The following is a 13,730-nucleotide window of genomic DNA, read 5'->3' on the forward strand; positions in this document are numbered from 1 at the left end:
CAATTAAATAATCATACTCAACACTTTTTCTTCCCAAAAGGGATATGAGAGATACATGAATTATGTAAAAGGAAAAAATGAAAAGAAAAAAAGTTGACTCTTCTTGGGCATGAGCCCACGGCCTTAAGTTTCAGTGTATTTAACAGTAGTTCAAGCCTGTTTGAATACTCTTCAATGCGGAGGTAATGCGTTACGATGGTCATACCTTAATTGATATACATGTACATGTTCAGTAAAGTTCTGACTCATATCAGTTACGCAAATTTCCCAAATAAAGGTCCAAAATAAACAACCAGCTACAAAATGATTGATAATACAAAAGGTTGCCAACAATTTCAGAGGCCAATGTCATTTTAGTGTTAAATGTTATGAAATTATATGTATTTTGAATATGTTTCAATATGTTTTCCATAAATAGTGTCCATATATATATTTAAAAAAAGAAAGAACGATAGTCATGTATCCAGTAATATACAGTGCGGCATATGACCTTGTATTGAATTCGATAAAGTCTAACAAAGAAGCCATAATTAATTGATGTTCAAATTTATCCTCTAAAACAAACTTAACTAACAGTTTCACAAGTAATTATTCTTATACAGCTCAGCGATTAACTATATTGACATTTTTTACAGCTCCTTAGGGTGTCAGAAAAAAGTTAACCATTGTCTGTATTTGAAACAAGAACGCTATTGATGAACACAAAGGGAATGGAGAGACAATCTGCTCTTTCGGGAGTTTTCCTTTGCTTCCTAAAAATGGAAACATATTTCAACATCGTACAGGAACTTCATGTCAGCTTCATACCTTTAGTTCATGATTTTATTCTTATTTTAACGTAAATTTGTCATTACTTTCTATCATTTTACAATTCTCAAAATAAATAAAATCAATTACCAAGACAAGATAGATTTATTTCATCGTTTGTTTTCTGCTATATTTCACAGTCATAATTAGATCCTAGGACAACACTAAAACAAAAAAGTAAGAATGCAGTTTGATTTGTATGTTATGTAGTAAGTTATGAATTAGCTACAAAGTATTGATCTCTTCTTTTATATTTGGAGAAATTTACGACTAGACACCTGCCATTTATTTCTTGTAAAATCGTAAGCTGTAATAAGCTATACCAATATGTTTTGACAGTAAAATAATATTGGAATTAGATAAAGGCTGCATGTTTTTACAACGTCTTCTGAGAAACGTTAGAGCTATTAAAAAAATATTTGCTCTCTAAAATAGTAGTCTGGTAATAGAAAGGTCTAAAACAGTCAATGATGATGAAGGTATAAAATAAGATTTAGTGTAAAAATAGTTTCTCTTTTCTACACCATTTTTGAGGCTGTATTATATTTTCTTATTGCACAATTTTAAAAAAGCCTGTCAATTCGGTATCAATCTCCAAAACCATTGTTAAATCTCGAAACAGACAATATTTTGCAAATCGTTGTGCTATTTCAGAATGCAACTTATATTTACATCTTGCATTGATTTGTGGTAGAAATTAAGGCATTATTGTGGTTATTATGCAGTAAGTGTACAATGCTACGGACAATATAAGAAGTGTATTTGATTTTTTTTGGGTACATTTTGCGCTACAAAAAAGCCCCGAAGTTCTTGAAGTTATTTATACTAAAAGTACTTTATGTTCTTAACATTTAAAACAACTATTTTGAGATCAAATTTTTTTTCTTTCATTTAAAAATGTATTATTTTTTTAATGGCTTGCGTTATTAATCAAACATCTTGGTCTTTTTTCAGATAGAAGCGTGTCATAAAATAATTGATTACACCAATCAAAACGTCAAGTTATGAATAAATTCAGATATAGCGTGAGTCATCTCTCATCTAACAATCGATCATCTTAGATTAACTCTCTCGTGTATACGTGTCTTTTGATTGAAGGTCCATATTGTCTCCGAAATGCCTTAATTTCTATTTTTCAAAAGCTTTTTATTTTTGATGTCCAGTTATATTTTCTAAAATGTTAAATAATAGCCAATTACCCGAACAATCTTTTTCTTCTGTTGCTTTTTGCAATAACGCCAGTTATAGTGATTGAGCATTTATTATGGAAGTCAAAATACTACTTTGTATATATTTCACTAAAACGAACAGCTTTTTCACTTAAAGTGACATTATGCTCATTTTTTAATTTCAAATTGACTTAAATTGACTATATATTTCAATAAACTGCACCCTTAAATAGTGATTGCCTATTTATTATGGAAGACAAAATACTACTTTGATTACATTTTGCTACTTTTGTGACCAATAATTTCATATACAGCACTTCTTTATTCAAAATGGTATGCATCTTACATACTCTTAATTAAACCATTACCTAACAATAACAATTATTTATTTACCTGAAAAAACTCTTATCCGCCCTTTGTACAGAAAGAAATTTTTATTCGTTTCTGAGGCATAATGTGCCATTAAGTAAAAACCTCACTGTGAATGTAACATTATTTTTTTGGTATAATTCCAATTAATATCCCTTTACTGCAAATTTATAAATAAATGAACGTTAGAATGTTGATGCACTTTTTATCTAACATGGCACAAATGTATCAAGCGTTTTACCTAATACTAAAAACGAACAACTTTTTCACTTAAACTTTATTGTAAGATGGCAAAGTATATCATCAAGCTTAAGGAATAAAAAATATCAAAGGGTAGATGTCATGCAGTTTGAGAAATTTTAAAAGCTCTAAATTGTCATACAATCATAATAAAAAAAGGAAACTTCTTTGTCTAAATGAATAAATATTTAAAGCATGTGTAGACAAAAGGAAATAATACCTCTTGAGTCATTGCTTCACGCATTCACACGATGATTTCGAGGTATACACAATGTGCTACCTACTCTCTCGATCTCTCTATGATGCTTATTGAGAATTTTAGGACTGGATTTTCGTTTAATAGATAGACACTGACTGGAAAGAATACTTTTCATGAAGGTTTTTCTCTGGTTTTCTGGCTGATTAATATTAATTGCTGTGGAAAAAGTTGTGTAAGTGTTACGGTATCGATAAAAAAGTACATAAATATATCGGATAATACTTAATTTTGTATTGCTAAATTCTAGATAAATATAATTCTTGCCTATAGTGATTATGCTGTGATAGGAAAACTACTGGAAAATTCAATCATCGTATTTAGTTTTATCAGACGACAGAATAAACAAAAGTAGTTTCTTACTGGGATTTTTAAAGGATTTTTATTAATTGATGAAGAAGGTAAGCAAAGTTTCGTTGTTCACGTATGATTAAGTAATATAATACAAATAAGGTTTTAAAGTAACAGTGACTCTGCTTTCACTATAAAGATTGTGTTTCATTTGTTTTAAATGACATGATTTAAAAATGTTCTTAAAATCTAAAATTGAGATGTAAAGTTGTTCTTTCCCCGTTGGCTTTAGCCTCCATTTTTCCAATTGAATAATATTTCTTAGAATGTTCAGTTCCTAACCAAATAGAGCAGTGATACTTTTAAGACTGTTTATAGAATATTTTGAAAGAGTTTCACGACATTTATTTCAAAATAAAAGAAAGAATTTTTTTATATATTTTTGTAATTATGCTTGTAAAACAATTTTCAAACATTCAAGAATATGTAAAATATGTACTGCAAACATTTGTCCTCATTATATGTAATCATTAAAATATATGCATTCATGTCTTATTGAAAAAATTGACTTTAGACCTTGTAGAAAATAAATTTCGAATTATCTCCCTTTATTAACATGAAATGTAAATTTGGTAATATCTTTACAAATAATGCTTTTTGATATAAAACCATAATAAGTTGAGTTACAGGATCTTTAAAAGAAGGCGTAACTTCAAACAAAACAAAACAAAAGAACAAATGATATAGTATCATTACACATTTATCACTACAATAAGAAGCATAGGTACATAAGCATGCTATTTGTTCACCAATTTTATATCATGAGTTGCGTGCGCGCCTGCGTGTGTGGTGCGTATGTGTGTGTGACAACAAAAACCATTGCCTTGTCATTGACATAGACTGGTTGGAGACTTTGAAGCAAAGGAACAATAACATGGACTGGATAAATATTGTTATAACAGTTATTATTTTTAAATCAAATTAAATTAAGACGCAACTTAATAGGACAAAAAAAGAAAACAATAATGATAATGTTGAGAATGATGAAGGACAAACCTTATTTTTACCTCATGATTACTTTTCGATCCTGTATAGAATATATAGCATCAAATAGTTGCACTTATTAAACTGTGTTTTAAAGTAATTAGTCATGTAGGGGGAAAAAAGCAAGAATTAAACATATATATAGCATTTACATTTTATTCTATTTTGATGATTATAAAAAACCAAAATCGATAAAAAATAGATTATAGAAATGAAATGATCTCTTATCTATTTTATGCAATGATAGAAGAAATCACTTTTTTCGATTCTTCAGGCTAGCTTAAGTTCAAGATACAAATTTACCTCATTTTCCCGACGAAATACAAATATTTTATGAGCAAGTACAAATTATGAGAAAACATCCAGGTGTTAATAATCAGCGGTCCGGCTAAAGTACATGTAAGTTATAAATAAAACAAGAAACCAAAAGGTAATTGATTAACAAGGTTATTTGTAAAGGGTATGGGGTATTTTGGTGTATCAAAACAGTGGTAAACTATGACATGTAATAATTCTAATGGATCGTTGTTTTTTTCTGATTGCTTATCGTTTTATCTTATTTAATACACAAGCAAAAAAATCGAGAAAAACAAACAAACAAAAACAAACAAACAAAAACAATAAAAAACGTCCATATTTAATTCATATTTAATGAATGTTCTGACTTTTTTAATGTAACATCTATCAAGCTAGTTTACGGAATGTCAGTGGTTTTGGAATGTCAGTGGTTTTGGAATGTCAGTGATTTTGCGTACTTAGGTGTTTGCTTGCCCTGGAAGAAGCACTGAGGGCATGTAAGGTCTCTCTCCACTAGTAAAGCTAGGAAGTCGCCATATTATCTTTACTATGTCGGTGTTACAACCTTAAAAAAAGTAATGACATATCGTCTTTTAAAAATTTCCTTTGATTGTTTAACTTGAATATTTTTACCAAAACTATAATAGTTGTATATGTTTATCTAAAAAAACTTATTTTTAAACATTTCTGTCTGAAACTCTACAAGAAAATTTCTGAAACTTGAAGTATTCTAACTTCAAAAAGACGGATTTAAGACACCATTTATTTCAAAGACGTTACTGTTCCGTTTCATGATATAAGAAAAAGAGTTGAATTATGTCATTTTTACTAATTTATGACAATTGCTCCGTTCGCTTTGCAATTATGAACCAAATTAAGGTTAACTGTCTTAAAGTGTTAGATGCCCTTCTACGCAAAAACCATGAAAGCTTAACATGAATAAGGAAAATATATCTAATGCAGTTCTTACCTACGATAGATATCATGTTATGAATGAAGCTGTAGTGTATACGAAAATACGATTATGTTCCAAAATTAATTATAAAAGCATATTTTACTGATAAATTCTTCCGGCAAAATCTTTAGAGATAAAATGAAGATAATAGACACGTGCTGGCACTTTTTGAACATTTGGATAAGCAAGATATTTGTAGATGTATGATAAGCGAAAAGCTCACTAAAGTAAATAAAACTTGTAAAAGTGTATCTTAAAGTAACATTATGCCCATACAAGTTTTAATGGTCAGTGAACAGGTAAAAACTAAGATAAGTGGACATTTTGTCATAAATGTGTTCCATTTTATATTTAACTTTGAAAAAATAATCAATAATCAACATGCCAAACGGATATTTCTATAAATATCGTTCAAAATGTATCGGTTTATTCCTAAAAAGAGTGGGACAGTCATTTTATAATTTATGCCGTTTTAATATTGTATCATAAACGTTTTCTATTATCAATTGTTTGTCATTCAATTTTGTGATAGTTCATCTTTTTAAATATAATTCAACTCATTTTGACAGCGGAAAACAATAGCATATTGTCACTTTAGTTATAAGAATATAATTTATTTACGACAATCGTTACTTGTTTGCTACAAGTTTGTAGATAAGCAACAACATTGACAATCAAAGGCGTGAACAATAATGTGTCAACTGAAACGGAAAGCAAATTCTTCTTATGATCCGATGATGCAAATTGTGTTCAACATCTTTGTGATCAAATATGATATTATTCGGTAGTGCACTTTGATACAGGATTACCTGACTGCCGTACATAACCAAACATCAATATCAATATAAATGCAAATATTTAAGATAATGTTAATAGCATTCTTTAACATTAATTCCATTGCATTATATTCTTCATAAAAGGCAGTAACTGCTTTTTGAAAAATCAATGTCAAATTATGTAAAATTTACTTGTGTACAATAGTGATATTCCTGGTATCTTCTATCAAACATAGCATCATTATATAGCATTCTGCCATAATTATAAATATTGAAATAACAAAAAATTAATTTTTGATTGTATATTTGTAATTTCATTATTCTTTATGATTAATATTGCATTTTTATCCATGCTTTCTTTCTTGAGCAATACGTTTTTATTAATATTTCTTTCCATTTCTTTTATAAAAAAAGTTGTGAACAGCTTTCCGACGTTTAAGGTTAGCTCTTTTAGTTCAAAATTTTAGAAACTGTTCTTTTTCACGACATTAAACATAACTTCACATTCTTCCAACCACATAATAACTGAAGTCAAGAAACAGACAATTAATGGATATTTAGCCTCAAACCGGAATGAAGGTTCAGACTTATGCATTTAACATGCATTTAACATGAAACCATGATTATATTCTCAAGCATGAAATCAATTAATTATGCTGATTATGGCACATTTGTTTGCACTCCTATGCGCAATTATGCAGTAACCATGCTGTTATTATTAAGCATAAAATCTATCAATTAATTACGGCCGATTAAGATATATTTGTTTGCACACCTATGCGCGTTTAAATTTATCTATTGATACTTGGCTATCATTCCTAGGAATTGTTAGATCTGCCACAATCAAACATTGTAACAGCAATGATAAGTGAGCTCCTTTGCTCGCCACGAAGTGATTACAAAGCACTCATCAAATATCTGATATCTGTTCTGTGTAACGTTTTTCGTAGTTTCTCTTTGCATCGGAAGGTTAGACTTTGAACGATTGAGCGAAGAAATAAGCTTTTTCTCCGCTGTGAATGAATACAAACTACTAACCTCTGAAATTTATGTTTTGACATTACATATATATATATTATATATATATATATATATATATATATATATATATATATATATATATAATATATATATATATATATATATATATATATATATATATATTGGAAAATTGTCTTCAAAACTATGTTTTACAAAGTGTTTGAATAATATGATTTCAAGTGATTCTAACGTATTCTATTTCTTAGTTTGAAAACAAAATCTATTGTGAACAAAAGTTGATTGCTAGTTCATAAAACGTAACATTCTGATGTTTTATGTAAAACATAACTATTTTTGAGAACTGAACAAAGTTGGAATAATCTGTTATTTATTCAAGTGAAGGAATTCTATTTATATTTTACTCATACTGTTTGGATAACATGTGCTAGTTCCACAAAGGTAGGAATGTGTTTCGTTTTATTTTTAAATCATAATTGTTTTGTTTGCTGTTTTATTTATACTGCCGTTTTATTATTTTAAAAATCACTTTGTTTCATAGACAAAACCTCTCGATTTAGACTCTTATCAGCACAGACTTTGCAAAACTTTTAGAAAGATGCTTTAAAACTTTCCATTGAATTTACAATTTATTGTAAACATATTTTTTTATAATTTCATAAATTTGTACATTTTACATGTATACACTTATCATAGATCACTGAATTTTTATTTAAAAATATTTTTGCACTGCATAGCTACAGAAATAATTCGAATGAAGATTTGTTATTTACTAATGACAACCTAGGCGTGAAGTTGGCGGAGATCTAGGAATCATCATAGTTAAGGAATTTAGAATTGTCTGACTATAACTATTTTATTACCCAGTGGATGTTGCGAGATATTTTTATCAGCTTATACAAAAGTTATGCACGAAAGATCATATAATATTTTCGTACTGATTTTATTCCACTCTTAACATATGCTATGATGATAATTATAAGACAACATCGGGTCGAGAAAACGAAAATATTGGAAAATATTGAAGGTTATAAAAGTTTTTAGTGTTATATAATTGAATTTGATACCATTGACTAAAATAGATATAACACGGGACAAATATTGTCATATAGTTGTTGTAGGTAAAAGAATGAAATCCAATATTAATATAGGCTAAAACAGTTGTTTTATATATTGGTTCTTCGCTTATAAACGCTATTTCTCAACTACTGTGTCAGTGTAACTTAAATCCCAACAACAAAAATGCATAATAATACTAATAATGATACTAATAATAATAATTATAATTTAATTATAATAATAATTATAATTATAATAATAATAATAATATGGAATACAAAAAGGAAAACTGTTATACATTAACATTAATATTATGCAAAAACCACTACTGTATTCAACCAATGAATGTTTATTAAAAAACAATATTACGATTTAAAAATAAAAACCAATGTACAAGGATGAATGCATGAATATAATGTGTAATATTTAATAATTTTACAGCAACAATTATCTACTTAATATGCTTAGGAAAGACATGTAAATGATTCAACAAGACATTTATTACAATGTTTCATTAACAAGGAATTCGGATTTGCCTGGAATCTCTGTAGCATAGTTCCCGAAAGAATGTATGCAAAAGTTTGGTTGAAATATCAAAGGTATATTAAAGAGGTACTTAATGTTTAATTTGTGTTTACTTTACTATGGTTTATACATGTATGTGCATGTTATATTAAAGATAAGGAAAAGACAGAAAATGGCATTTTGTGAATTGGTTTAATTTTTTCTATAAGATATGTCTCACATTTCGATAATTAATATCACATGTTTAAAAATGAATTAAGCTAACTATTCAATATGTAATCTGCTCTATTAGGTTCTGTTCATGTTATCATAATTGAGTTTTTAATTGCTTCTCATTGTACTTTTTTGAACTAGAGGTTGACATATTGATTATTTATATTAATGCGATATTTATATCGAGATTATACTCTGTTCAGTACCTACTTCAAAAAAACTGCAATTTATCTCTCGAAAATTCATCTTTCTCAACATTCTTAGTGCACAGATTTATTCTAGAATATATATATTTTGAAGGTAATACAATGTATGCATATATTTACAGTTTAAGAAACTTACGTTGAGGGGGAGTTATTAATGGCTTCAATATGCTTTATCTGTGTATATTTGATAGAATTTTACAAATAAAGATAAAAGTGAAATACGCTGTTGGGAACTCGTTTTGATCTCATTCAAGATAAATAAAAATGATTGCGCAATCGTTTCAAAATTTGTAGCGTAAGCTTTGGTTCCGGTTAATAACAACTTCAAAGGTAAAAGAAGAACAGTGAATTTGAGTCCTAGATATATACTGGATAAACCAAGATAGCAAAAATACAATAAACTACATGATCAGAAACCACAATAGAAGAGAAAATGGAACTCATGCCGGTTTATAGTAATAAAAGAGTCTGTGAAAAATTCCATATGATTTTGGTTGATAAAAGTTCTATTCTTATACAATTGATATTGTTTTAAACTAAAGATATCATTTATTAGCTATAAACGAATTATCTTCATCTTTAAACAGGGGTATTGCATTACATGTAAACATAAGATATATTACTATTAAACAAACATATAATAATAAAATTATACACAATGTGTTGAATCAATATATTGTTACTGTGCATCGATCATAAAACAATAATCTTTTTTATAAATTTTATCATTAAATATAACTTATATATCATAATGATATATTTTATTATTAACGGCCCTTAATCTAGGTATGAAACAATTGTAATATTCCAAAAAAAGTTTATTTTGATGTCTAAGAGTGAAATATTTCCGCTGGACAAAATATGACATTATAGAAATAAACGAATGATTTCATGTTCGATTGAAATTCTGTTGGTGGCTTATTTCAATTTTTATTTTTAATCACAATGAAATGGGAAACAACATCGTATGCTGTTCAAATTGATACAATTTTCTAGTTAACAAAAAAGTTACACAATATGGAATTTTTATTGATTATAATTTAAGGGATTCTTGTTTGTTTATTTAATTATAAGTTAATTACAATTAAGTCTTAAAGTAAGCTGAATGAGTCTGTACCAATACATACAGGAATTAATTATGATCACAAATGCAGGTCTAGACTTTTCTTTATTAACAGCGGGTGTGCATAAGACAAATCAATTTGTTGTTAATTAGGCGCAGCTTTAGTATTTTGTATAATAATTTACAGAGATTTTAATTATAACTTTATTATACGTCTGTACATCTTCAACAGTGTAATGTTGTAAAACAAGACATTATAATGATAAACAGGTCACAGTTGTTAATCAGTGGAAGTTATGAAAAGTTTTAGAAGATCCGGATAACCATCTTTTAAATCAGTTAACTTGTAGTGCAAAATATATTTTCATATTGTATTACTTTAAAAAAAGAAGACAAAACACAAAAGCAAAAGTATAGAAAATGTTATTTTATTTGAATGTAACGAATGGATCAGAAGAAAACTTCTTTACAAACGCTTTTTCTCAGGTTGTTCTTCAATTTCAAGTTCATGTAAATAACAAACAATAAGATTAATTTTAGTTTTATATTTAACCGATAATAGATGTGTTTATTATGACTTTAATATCTGCCTTCAAATAAATAATCTAAGTTGAATAAAAAAGTTCAACTTACAAATAGGTAGTTTTCTTGGAAATAAAGAATTTGGTTTATATTAATTTCAAAATCCAAATGCACCCTTCCTTTTGAATTAGCAAAACCATACTATTTTATCATCTAAACAAGAAGAACATTTCTTACAGCAAAGACGAATTAGTCATTTAATTCAAACAGAACATATTGAAGACAGAAAAAGATTTATAATATAACCTCATACAATAACTATCAAACCATTGTATTTGATGTGAAGAATAAATTAACTATATTAAGTAATTTTAATTGGAACGTAAGAAATGCCGGTGAAATGTCAATGATCAGATGTAATTCAATTGTAAAACAATTAACAAAGTTATATTTTGTAATTATTAAAGTACTTTAACATATTCATTTGTAGTAGAATAACATTTATCTTTGACAGTTTTCGTACTTCCCTGCGAGCTTGTAATTTGTTTCAACATTTTATAAAGTTTTGTTATAATGAATTTGTACCACAATATGTTCTCAAGTACTTAAGTAATATATTTTCAAATTTTATGATTCTGAGATTATATTAAGTGTAAACAAAAGTTTCTCACCTAACATCTCCACCATATTCAATATTTGCTGATATAGTTGGTTCCCTTGAAATTAAATTGCATTTTTTACACGGACTAAGAATTGAATTGATATTATGGTGTGAAATAAGCAAATTACAAATTTTATTAAGTGCGCCTGTCCAATAACTTGGTTGAATCAGGATACGCCTGTTTATTCATGTACGCAAGAAATTTTATAATTGTTACAATTTTCTTCTTTTTTCTTCCATGCCATACTTTATTGTCTAAGTCCAAATTTACAACATGTCGAACATGTGAACATATACAAACATCAAAATATGTAGTAGTCATAACGCTGTTAGAAAACAAACAATAATTATGATTATGTCAAAATACATTTTACAAAAATAACGATCTAAGTATTGACCTATTAATATATCTTATATTATATGGAATGTTAAGTAAGTGGAACGGTTTGTAAACTGAATGTTATGAGCATATATTTACATATGCATGAAATTTATAATTATTAAGATTTTAAAATGATAACAATTAATTCCATTACATATTTTACATATATATGTACAAAATAAATCGTGCATATAATGTCTATAATCATAAATATCGCATTGCATTTACTAACAAGTATGGTTGTTAAAAAATTGAACTCAAATGATTCTTTACAAAAAAGTATAAGAAACTTTCATGTCAATATGAGCCTTACGATTTAACAAAAAGGTAAACGCTCATACCTTTAATTTGTAGCTTTATTCATTGATAGTGGCATATTTGCAATTATAACAATATTGATGTACTTTCATTTCTTAAAATGATAAAGTAAGAAAATCTTTAGATGAATTCATATTGTTGATTGTTGTTTTGGTTTCTTTTATTTGTAAATTGCCGGTTTATATCATTTTATGTTTGTTTATGATTATGGTATCGTCAATAGAAATAAATAAAGCCTTGTCTATACTCACGTTTACCCCACTAATTGATATAAATGACAGCCAAAGAGAAATTTCGAAAGAGAAATTTATAAATCATTGGTGATCATTTAGAGCCAAGCAAAGATGAGTTATGTCACGCTAAACTTGCATTAGTTTGTCATAAAAATCTTGATCGATGATATCAATTATACAAACATGAAGTAATTGGCTTGGAAGCTCAAAAAGATAAACAAAAGGCACTTCTCAGATAATGTTTAAAGGAAATCCACAGAAGTACAATAGCCTTAAAACATGAACATTCAAACTTTAAACAGAAAGATTTGCAAAAGATAATGAAGAGATATACTAAGAAATAAATCAAATATAGTTTGTTTATGTTTTTTTTAGCCCGATACGAATGAAAAGCGTTGCAACGCTTTTTATTTTATGTTATTTTTTACAATTAGGATATCAATTCTAGAAAAAAGCGGAGTGAGTGAATAATCTAGAGCTTTTGCTCACAAATTATTGGTCTAGACCTACATCAAATGGAACATTAATCTTGAAAAACTATTTATAGTCCAGTCATGTCAAAAGACCTTAGTGGAGTCAGACACTTAAGGTCTGTCTAATTGTTCGACTACGAAATATTGAATAATAAGAAGTCAGAATGGACGTTAAATGAGCCAAAATAATCCATATTGTTATATACAAATGTATTGTTTTATTACTTTACCAAGAAAATTTGAAATCCATATATTCACGAAATTCGTAACGAGAAACTGCTAAGATCTCTATGTCGTATTTATTGAGAATTACCATGAAATCTTGAACAGAAGATTGTATTTGGTATACCTCAAAAAACGGCATGTTTGAATATTTGTCTTTTCAAGTTGGAAATCTGTCAGTATAAGGTGACGAAAACTAATAAATCAGCATCCAACGTTGATAGACATGCATCTACGCATTTGAATTTATGTAACGTTATATGTGAACATCAGTTAATTAACGCAAAGTTGTTTTTTAATTGATCAAAAGCTAGATATTCTGTAAAATCACTCTTTAAAGTAGGAAAGATAAGCTTTTGTCTGGAATAACATTATAATAGTTTAAATTGTGAAAGGACGGTAAGCAATTTTTGTTATCAGAGTTTTGACAGCATAGTATGATCTCATATATTATATTTCTTTTATTAAAGGGGAAAAACAGTTCTTGAATTTGAACAAACAGTGTGTATGTAGCATTTAAAACATACAGTTTAAATAAAAGATTATTTAAGTAATATACACATACATAAATTCTTCAACAATAATTTTGATTAAATTTCTTGTCAATATCCTGTTGTAAAAATTATTATTCATTAAGAAAATATCAGCAT

The 13,730-nt window shown here is 27.6% G+C and overlaps 1 protein-coding gene across 3 annotated transcripts in view; it reads left to right on the forward strand.

Moving 5' to 3' along the window:
- Window positions 1-2,858: 2,858 nt before the first annotated feature.
- LOC132725929 (neuronal calcium sensor 1-like) overlaps window positions 2,859-13,730 on the forward strand; it is a 48,523-nt gene continuing 37,651 nt past the window's right edge. Inside the window, exon 1 of one of the 3 annotated variants that reach the window (XM_060711144.1) lies at window positions 2,859-3,016. The gene's annotated coding sequence lies outside the window, so the exon portion shown is untranslated. The other 2 variants (XM_060711141.1, XM_060711143.1) reach the window with 2 other exon arrangements.

This window comes from Ruditapes philippinarum, unplaced genomic scaffold, assembly GCF_026571515.1.
Source record: "Ruditapes philippinarum isolate M1 unplaced genomic scaffold, ASM2657151v2 ctg326_1_1_1_1, whole genome shotgun sequence".
Classification (NCBI taxonomy): Eukaryota; Metazoa; Mollusca; class Bivalvia; order Venerida; family Veneridae; genus Ruditapes; species Ruditapes philippinarum.